The 7,500-nt window shown below is 47.2% G+C and overlaps 22 non-coding genes and 3 pseudogenes across 22 annotated transcripts; all 25 read left to right on the top strand.

Annotated features, from left to right (window-relative positions):
- Positions 1-122: 122 nt before the first annotated feature.
- On the top strand, positions 123-241 carry LOC146241188 (5S ribosomal RNA). Its single transcript, XR_014739053.1, has one exon. It is a non-coding gene; the product is annotated as a 5S ribosomal RNA (ribosomal RNA).
- A 174-nt stretch (positions 242-415) lies between these two features.
- Positions 416-534, top strand: LOC146241189 (5S ribosomal RNA). Its single transcript, XR_014739054.1, has one exon. It is a non-coding gene; the product is annotated as a 5S ribosomal RNA (ribosomal RNA).
- A 186-nt stretch (positions 535-720) lies between these two features.
- Positions 721-839, top strand: LOC146241190 (5S ribosomal RNA). The gene has a single exon (XR_014734726.1). It is a non-coding gene; the product is annotated as a 5S ribosomal RNA (ribosomal RNA).
- A 174-nt stretch (positions 840-1,013) lies between these two features.
- LOC146241191 (5S ribosomal RNA) lies at positions 1,014-1,132 on the top strand. The gene has a single exon (XR_014736546.1). It is a non-coding gene; the product is annotated as a 5S ribosomal RNA (ribosomal RNA).
- A 178-nt stretch (positions 1,133-1,310) lies between these two features.
- On the top strand, positions 1,311-1,429 carry LOC146241192 (5S ribosomal RNA). Its single transcript, XR_014740166.1, has one exon. It is a non-coding gene; the product is annotated as a 5S ribosomal RNA (ribosomal RNA).
- Positions 1,430-1,607: 178 nt separating this feature from the next.
- On the top strand, positions 1,608-1,726 carry LOC146241193 (5S ribosomal RNA). The gene has a single exon (XR_014739056.1). It is a non-coding gene; the product is annotated as a 5S ribosomal RNA (ribosomal RNA).
- Positions 1,727-1,908: 182 nt separating this feature from the next.
- LOC146241194 (5S ribosomal RNA) lies at positions 1,909-2,027 on the top strand. The gene has a single exon (XR_014736547.1). It is a non-coding gene; the product is annotated as a 5S ribosomal RNA (ribosomal RNA).
- Positions 2,028-2,195: 168 nt separating this feature from the next.
- On the top strand, positions 2,196-2,314 carry LOC146241195 (5S ribosomal RNA). The gene has a single exon (XR_014736548.1). It is a non-coding gene; the product is annotated as a 5S ribosomal RNA (ribosomal RNA).
- Positions 2,315-2,492: 178 nt separating this feature from the next.
- Positions 2,493-2,611, top strand: LOC146241196 (5S ribosomal RNA). Its single transcript, XR_014740167.1, has one exon. It is a non-coding gene; the product is annotated as a 5S ribosomal RNA (ribosomal RNA).
- Positions 2,612-2,783: 172 nt separating this feature from the next.
- LOC146241197 (5S ribosomal RNA) lies at positions 2,784-2,902 on the top strand. Its single transcript, XR_014739058.1, has one exon. It is a non-coding gene; the product is annotated as a 5S ribosomal RNA (ribosomal RNA).
- Positions 2,903-3,076: 174 nt separating this feature from the next.
- On the top strand, positions 3,077-3,195 carry LOC146241198 (5S ribosomal RNA; annotated as a pseudogene).
- Positions 3,196-3,373: 178 nt separating this feature from the next.
- On the top strand, positions 3,374-3,492 carry LOC146241199 (5S ribosomal RNA). Its single transcript, XR_014736550.1, has one exon. It is a non-coding gene; the product is annotated as a 5S ribosomal RNA (ribosomal RNA).
- Positions 3,493-3,682: 190 nt separating this feature from the next.
- LOC146241200 (5S ribosomal RNA) lies at positions 3,683-3,801 on the top strand. The gene has a single exon (XR_014739059.1). It is a non-coding gene; the product is annotated as a 5S ribosomal RNA (ribosomal RNA).
- A 180-nt stretch (positions 3,802-3,981) lies between these two features.
- Positions 3,982-4,100, top strand: LOC146241201 (5S ribosomal RNA). The gene has a single exon (XR_014739060.1). It is a non-coding gene; the product is annotated as a 5S ribosomal RNA (ribosomal RNA).
- Positions 4,101-4,286: 186 nt separating this feature from the next.
- Positions 4,287-4,405, top strand: LOC146241202 (5S ribosomal RNA). The gene has a single exon (XR_014736551.1). It is a non-coding gene; the product is annotated as a 5S ribosomal RNA (ribosomal RNA).
- Positions 4,406-4,577: 172 nt separating this feature from the next.
- On the top strand, positions 4,578-4,696 carry LOC146241203 (5S ribosomal RNA). Its single transcript, XR_014738680.1, has one exon. It is a non-coding gene; the product is annotated as a 5S ribosomal RNA (ribosomal RNA).
- Positions 4,697-4,876: 180 nt separating this feature from the next.
- Positions 4,877-4,995, top strand: LOC146241204 (5S ribosomal RNA; annotated as a pseudogene).
- A 188-nt stretch (positions 4,996-5,183) lies between these two features.
- LOC146241205 (5S ribosomal RNA) lies at positions 5,184-5,302 on the top strand. The gene has a single exon (XR_014736552.1). It is a non-coding gene; the product is annotated as a 5S ribosomal RNA (ribosomal RNA).
- A 178-nt stretch (positions 5,303-5,480) lies between these two features.
- LOC146241206 (5S ribosomal RNA) lies at positions 5,481-5,599 on the top strand. The gene has a single exon (XR_014736553.1). It is a non-coding gene; the product is annotated as a 5S ribosomal RNA (ribosomal RNA).
- A 180-nt stretch (positions 5,600-5,779) lies between these two features.
- Positions 5,780-5,898, top strand: LOC146241207 (5S ribosomal RNA). The gene has a single exon (XR_014739061.1). It is a non-coding gene; the product is annotated as a 5S ribosomal RNA (ribosomal RNA).
- Positions 5,899-6,090: 192 nt separating this feature from the next.
- Positions 6,091-6,209, top strand: LOC146241208 (5S ribosomal RNA; annotated as a pseudogene).
- Positions 6,210-6,399: 190 nt separating this feature from the next.
- Positions 6,400-6,518, top strand: LOC146241209 (5S ribosomal RNA). The gene has a single exon (XR_014735140.1). It is a non-coding gene; the product is annotated as a 5S ribosomal RNA (ribosomal RNA).
- Positions 6,519-6,690: 172 nt separating this feature from the next.
- On the top strand, positions 6,691-6,809 carry LOC146241210 (5S ribosomal RNA). Its single transcript, XR_014736554.1, has one exon. It is a non-coding gene; the product is annotated as a 5S ribosomal RNA (ribosomal RNA).
- Positions 6,810-6,991: 182 nt separating this feature from the next.
- LOC146241211 (5S ribosomal RNA) lies at positions 6,992-7,110 on the top strand. Its single transcript, XR_014736555.1, has one exon. It is a non-coding gene; the product is annotated as a 5S ribosomal RNA (ribosomal RNA).
- A 172-nt stretch (positions 7,111-7,282) lies between these two features.
- On the top strand, positions 7,283-7,401 carry LOC146241212 (5S ribosomal RNA). Its single transcript, XR_014736557.1, has one exon. It is a non-coding gene; the product is annotated as a 5S ribosomal RNA (ribosomal RNA).
- The last annotated feature ends 99 nt before the right edge of the window (positions 7,402-7,500 follow it).

Genomic DNA, 7,500 nt, shown 5'->3' on the forward strand with positions numbered 1-7,500 from the left:
TGAAAGGGGCTGGAAGCTGTTTTCATTTTGACACGAGAGAGAGAGAGAGAGAGAGAGACCACCTTGCATTGTCAATTGCTAAATCTGTATATGGATAAGTAGCCTATGGTTGTCAACTTATTTCGTACGGCCATACCAGCCTGGCAACGCCCGATCACGTCTGATCTCGGAAGCTAAGCAGGGTCGGGCCTGGTTAGTACTTGGATGGGAGACCGCCTGGGAATACCAGGTGCTGTATGCTCTTTTGCTCATTCACTTAGAAACTGACATCTTGCAATATGCACAAGTAGTCCTTCATGAAAGGGGCTGGAAGCTGTTTTCATTTTGACACGAGAGAGAGAGAGAGAGAGACCACCTTGCATTGTCAATTGCTAAATCTGTATATGGATAAGTAGCCTATGGTTGTCAACTTATTTCGTACGGCCATACCAGCCTGGCAACGCCCGATCACGTCTGATCTCGGAAGCTAAGCAGGGTCGGGCCTGGTTAGTACTTGGATGGGAGACCGCCTGGGAATACCAGGTGCTGTATGCTCTTTTGCTCATTCACTTAGAAACTGACATCTTGCAATATGCACAAGTAGTCCTTCATGAAAGGGGCTGGAAGCTGTTTTCATTTTGACACGAGAGAGAGAGAGAGAGAGAGAGAGAGAGAGACTACCTTGCATTGTCAATTGCTAAATCTGTATATGGATAAGTAGCCTATGGTTGTCAACTTATTTCGTACGGCCATACCAGCCTGGCAACGCCCGATCTCGTCTGATCTCGGAAGCTAAGCAGGGTCGGGCCTGGTTAGTACTTGGATGGGAGACCGCCTCGGAATACCAGGTGCTGTATGCTCTTTTGCTCATTCACTTAGAAACTGACATCTTGCAATATGCACAAGTAGTCCTTCATGAAAGGGGCTGGAAGCTGTTTTCATTTTGACATGAGAGAGAGAGAGAGAGAGACCACCTTGCATTGTCAATCGCTAAATCTGTATATAGATAAGTAGCCTATGGTTGTCAACTTATTTCGTACGGCCATACCAGCCTGGCAACGCCCGATCTCGTCTGATCTCGGAAGCTAAGCAGGGTCGGGCCTGGTTAGTACTTGGATGGGAGACCGCCTGGGAATACCAGGTGCTGTATGCTCTTTTGCTCATTCACTTAGAAACTGACATCTTGCAATATGCACAAGTAGTCCTTCATGAAAGGGGCTGGAAGCTGTTTTCATTTTGACACGAGAGAGAGAGAGAGAGAGAGAGACTACCTTGCATTGTCAATTGCTAAATCTGTATATCGATAAGTAGCCTATGGTTGTCAACTTATTTCGTACGGCCATACCAGCCTGGCAACGCCCGATCTCGTCTGATCTCGGAAGCTAAGCAGGGTCGGGCCTGGTTGGTACTTGGATGGGAGACCGCCTGGGAATACCAGGTGCTGTATGCTCTTTTGCTCATTCACTTAGAAACTGACATCTTGCAATATGCACAAGTAGTCCTTCATGAAAGGGGCTGGAAGCTGTTTTCATTTTGACACGAGAGAGAGAGAGAGAGAGAGAGACCACCTTGCATTGTCAATTGCTAAATCTGTATATGGATAAGTAGCCTATGGTTGTCAACTTATTTCGTACGGCCATACCAGCCTGGCAACGCCCGATCACGTCTGATCTCGGAAGCTAAGCAGGGTCGGGCCTGGTTAGTACTTGGATGGGAGACCGCCTGGGAATACCAGGTGCTGTATGCTCTTTTGCTCATTCACTTAGAAACTGACATCTTGCAATATGCACAAGTAGTCCTTCATGAAAGGGGCTGGAAGCTGTTTTCATTTTGACACGAGAGAGAGAGAGAGAGAGAGAGAGAGACTACCTTGCATTGTCAATTGCTAAATCTGTATATGGATAAGTAGCCTATGGTTGTCAACTTATTTCGTACGGCCATACCAGCCTGGCAACGCCCGATCTCGTCTGATCTCGGAAGCTAAGCAGGGTCGGGCCTGGTTAGTACTTGGATGGGAGACCGCCTGGGAATACCAGGTGCTGTATGCTCTTTTGCTCATTCACTTAGAAACTTAAATCTTGCAATATGCACAAGTAGTCCTTCATGAAAGGGGCTGGAAGCTGTTATCATTTTGACACGAGAGAGAGAGAGACCACCTTGCATTGTCAATCGCTAAATCTGTATATGGATAAGTAGCCTATGGTTGTCAACTTATTTCGTACGGCCATACCAGCCTGGCAACGCCCGATCTCGTCTGATCTCGGAAGCTAAGCAGGGTCGGGCCTGGTTAGTACTTGGATGGGAGACCGCCTGGGAATACCAGGTGCTGTATGCTCTTTTGCTCATTCACTTAGAAACTGACATCTTGCAATATGCACAAGTAGTCCTTCATGAAAGGGGCTGGAAGCTGTTTTCATTTTGACACGAGAGAGAGAGAGAGAGAGAGAGACTACCTTGCATTGTCAATTGCTAAATCTGTATATCGATAAGTAGCCTATGGTTGTCAACTTATTTCGTACGGCCATACCAGCCTGGCAACGCCCGATCTCGTCTGATCTCGGAAGCTAAGCAGGGTCGGGCCTGGTTGGTACTTGGATGGGAGACCGCCTGGGAATACCAGGTGCTGTATGCTCTTTTGCTCATTCACTTAGAAACTGACATCTTGCAATATGCACAAGTAGTCCTTCATGAAAGGGGCTGGAAGCTGTTTTCATTTTGACACGAGAGAGAGAGAGAGAGACCACCTTGCATTGTCAATTGCTAAATCTGTATATGGATAAGTAGCCTATGGTTGTCAACTTATTTCGTACGGCCATACCAGCCTGGCAACGCCCGATCACGTCTGATCTCGGAAGCTAAGCAGGGTCGGGCCTGGTTAGTACTTGGATGGGAGACCGCCTGGGAATACCAGGTGCTGTATGCTCTTTTGCTCATTCACTTAGAAACTGACATCTTGCAATATGCACAAGTAGTCCTTCATGAAAGGGGCTGGAAGCTGTTTTCATTTTGACACGAGAGAGAGAGAGAGAGAGACCACCTTGCATTGTCAATTGCTAAATCTGTATATGGATAAGTAGCCTATGGTTGTCAACTTATTTCGTACGGCCATAACAGCCTGGCAACGCCCGATCACGTCTGATCTCGGAAGCTAAGCAGGGTCGGGCCTGGTTAGTACTTGGATGGGAGACCGCCTGGGAATACCAGGTGCTGTATGCTCTTTTGCTCATTCACTTAGAAACTGACATCTTGCAATATGCACAAGTAGTCCTTCATGAAAGGGGCTGGAAGCTGTTTTCATTTTGACACGAGAGAGAGAGAGAGAGAGAGAGACTACCTTGCATTGTCAATTGCTAAATCTGTATATGGATAAGTAGCCTATGGTTGTCAACTTATTTCGTACGGCCATACCAGCCTGGCAACGCCCGATCTCGTCTGATCTCGGAAGCTAAGCAGGGTCGGGCCTGGTTAGTACTTGGATGGGAGACCGCCTGGGAATACCAGGTGCTGTATGCTCTTTTGCTCATTCACTTAGAAACTGACATCTTGCAATATGCACAAGTAGTCCTTCATGAAAGGGGCTGGAAGCTGTTTTCATTTTGACACGAGAGAGAGAGAGAGAGAGAGAGAGAGAGAGAGAGACCACCTTGCATTGTCAATTGCTAAATCTGTATATGGATAAGTAGCCTATGGTTGTCAACTTATTTCGTACGGCCATACCAGCCTGGCAACGCCCGATCACGTCTGATCTCGGAAGCTAAGCAGGGTCGGGCCTGGTTAGTACTTGGATGGGAGACCGCCTGGGAATACCAGGTGCTGTATGCTCTTTTGCTCATTCACTTAGAAACTGACATCTTGCAATATGCACAAGTAGTCCTTCATGAAAGGGGCTGGAAGCTGTTTTCATTTTGACACGAGAGAGAGAGAGAGAGAGAGAGAGACCACCTTGCATTGTCAATTGCTAAATCTGTATATGGATAAGTAGCCTATGGTTGTCAACTTATTTCGTACGGCCATACCAGCCTGGCAACGCCCGATCACGTCTGATCTCGGAAGCTAAGCAGGGTCGGGCCTGGTTAGTACTTGGATGGGAGACCGCCTGGGAATACCAGGTGCTGTATGCTCTTTTGCTCATTCACTTAGAAACTGACATCTTGCAATATGCACAAGTAGTCCTTCATGAAAGGGGCTGGAAGCTGTTTTCATTTTGACACGAGAGAGAGAGAGAGAGAGAGAGAGAGAGAGACTACCTTGCATTGTCAATTGCTAAATCTGTATATGGATAAGTAGCCTATGGTTGTCAACTTATTTCGTACGGCCATACCAGCCTGGCAACGCCCGATCTCGTCTGATCTCGGAAGCTAAGCAGGGTCGGGCCTGGTTAGTACTTGGATGGGAGACCGCCTGGGAATACCAGGTGCTGTATGCTCTTTTGCTCATTCACTTAGAAACTGAAATCTTGCAATATGCACAAGTATTCCTTCATGAAAGGGGCTGGAAGCTGTTTTCATTTTGACACGAGAGAGAGAGAGAGAGACCACCTTGCATTGTCAATTGCTAAATCTGTATATGGATAAGTAGCCTATGGTTGTCAACTTATTTCGTACGGCCATACCAGCCTGGCAACGCCCGATCACGTCTGATCTCGGAAGCTAAGCAGGGTTGGGCCTGGTTAGTACTTGGATGGGAGACCGCCTGGGAATACCAGGTGCTGTATGCTCTTTTGCTCATTCACTTAGAAACTGACATCTTGCAATATGCACAAGTAGTCCTTCATGAAAGGGGCTGGAAGCTGTTTTCATTTTGACATGAGAGAGAGAGAGAGAGAGAGAGAGACCACCTTGCATTGTCAATTGCTAAATCTGTATATGGATAAGTAGCCTATGGTTGTCAACTTATTTCGTACGGCCATACCAGCCTGGCAACGCCAGATCACGTCTGATCTCGGAAGCTAAGCAGGGTCGGGCCTGGTTAGTACTTGGATGGGAGACCGCCTGGGAATACCAGGTGCTGTATGCTCTTTTGCTCATTCACTTAGAAACTGACATCTTGCAATATGCACAAGTAGTCCTTCATGAAAGGGGCTGGAAGCTGTTTTCATTTTGACACGAGAGAGAGAGAGAGAGAGAGAGAGAGAGAGAGACTACCTTGCATTGTCAATTGCTAAATCTGTATATGGATAAGTAGCCTATGGTTGTCAACTTATTTCGTACGGCCATACCAGCCTGGCAACGCCCGATCTCGTCTGATCTCGGAAGCTAAGCAGGGTCGGGCCTGGTTAGTACTTGGATGGGAGACCGCCTGGGAATACCAGGTGCTGTATGCTCTTTTGCTCATTCACTTAGAAACTGAAATCTTGCAATATGCACAAGTAGTCCTTCATGAAAGGGGCTGGAAGCTGTTTTCATTTTGACACGAGAGAGAGAGAGAGAGAGAGAGACTACCTTGCATTGTCAATTGCTAAATCTGTATATGGATAAGTAGCCTATGGTTGTCAACTTATTTCGTACGGCCATACCAGCCTGGCAACGCCCGATCTCGTCTGATCTCGGAAGCTAAGCAGGGTCGGGCCTGGTTAGTACTTGGATGGGAGACCGCCTGGGAATACCAGGTGCTGTATGCTCTTTTGCTCATTCACTTAGAAACTGACATCTTGCAATATGCACAAGTAGTCCTTCATGAAAGGGGCTGGAAGCTGTTTTCATTTTGACACGAGAGAGAGAGAGAGAGAGAGAGAGACCACCTTGCATTGTCAATTGCTAAATCTGTATATGGATAAGTAGCCTATGGTTGTCAACTTATTTCGTACGGCCATACCAGCCTGGCAACGCCCGATCACGTCTGATCTCGGAAGCTAAGCAGGGTCGGGCCTGGTTAGTACTTGGATGGGAGACCGCCTGGGAATACCAGGTGCTGTATGCTCTTTTGCTCATTCACTTAGAAACTGACATCTTGCAATATGCACAAGTAGTCCTTCATGAAAGGGGCTGGAAGCTGTTTTCATTTTGACACGAGAGAGAGAGAGAGAGAGAGAGAGAGAGAGAGAGAGACCACCTTGCATTGTCAATTGCTAAATCTGTATATGGATAAGTAGCCTATGGTTGTCAACTTATTTCGTACGGCCATACCAGCCTGGCAACGCCCGATCACGTCTGATCTCGTAAGCTAAGCAGGGTCGGGCCTGGTTAGTACTTGGATGGGAGACCGCCTGGGAATACCAGGTGCTGTATGCTCTTTTGCTCATTCACTTAGAAACTGACATCTTGCAATATGCACAAGTAGTCCTTCATGAAAGGGGCTGGAAGCTGTTTTCATTTTGACACGAGAGAGAGAGAGAGAGAGAGAGAGAGAGAGAGAGACTACCTTGCATTGTCAATTGCTAAATCTGTATATGGATAAGTAGCCTATGGTTGTCAACTTATTTCGTACGGCCATACCAGCCTGGCAACGCCCGATCTCGTCTGATCTCGGAAGCTGAGCAGGGTCGGGCCTGGTTAGTACTTGGATGGGAGACCGCCTGGGAATACCAGGTGCTGTATGCTCTTTTGCTCATTCACTTAGAAACTGAAATCTTGCAATATGCACAAGTAGTCCTTCATGAAAGGGGCTGGAAGCTGTTTTCATTTTGACACGAGAGAGAGAGAGAGAGACCACCTTGCATTGTCAATTGCTAAATCTGTATATGGATAAGTAGCCTATGGTTGTCAACTTATTTCGTACGGCCATACCAGCCTGGCAACGCCCGATCTCGTCTGATCTCGGAAGCTAAGCAGGGTCGGGCCTGGTTAGTACTTGGATGGGAGACCGCCTGGGAATACCAGGTGCTGTATGCTCTTTTGCTCATTCACTTAGAAACTGACATCTTGCAATATGCACAAGTAGTCCTTCATGAAAGGGGCTGGAAGCTGTTTTCATTTTGACACGAGAGAGAGAGAGAGAGAGAGAGAGAGACTACCTTGCATTGTCAATTGCTAAATCTGTATATGGATAAGTAGCCTATGGTTGTCAACTTATTTCGTACGGCCATACCAGCCTGGCAACGCCCGATCTCGTCTGATCTCGGAAGCTAAGCAGGGTCGGGCCTGGTTAGTACTTGGATGGGAGACCGCCTGGGAATACCAGGTGCTGTATGCTCTTTTGCTCATTCACTTAGAAACTGACATCTTGCAATATGCACAAGTAGTCCTTCATGAAAGGGGCTGGAAGCTGTTTTCATTTTGACACGAGAGAGAGAGAGAGAGACCACCTTGCATTGTCAATTGCTAAATCTGTATATGGATAAGTAGCCTATGGTTGTCAACTTATTTCGTACGGCCATACCAGCCTGGCAACGCCCGATCTCGTCTGATCTCGGAAGCTAAGCAGGGTCGGGCCTGGTTAGTACTTGGATGGGAGACCGCCTGGGAATACCAGGTGCTGTATGCTCTTTTGCTCATTCACTTAGAAACTGACATCTTGCAATATGCACAAGTAGTCCTTCATGAAAGGGGCTGGAAGCTGTTTTCATTTTGACACGAGAGAGAG

The sequence above is a fragment of the Hypomesus nipponensis genome, chromosome 20, assembly GCF_054491055.1.
Source record: "Hypomesus nipponensis isolate SF chromosome 20, ASM5449105v1, whole genome shotgun sequence".
In the NCBI taxonomy this organism is placed as follows: Eukaryota; Metazoa; Chordata; class Actinopteri; order Osmeriformes; family Osmeridae; genus Hypomesus; species Hypomesus nipponensis.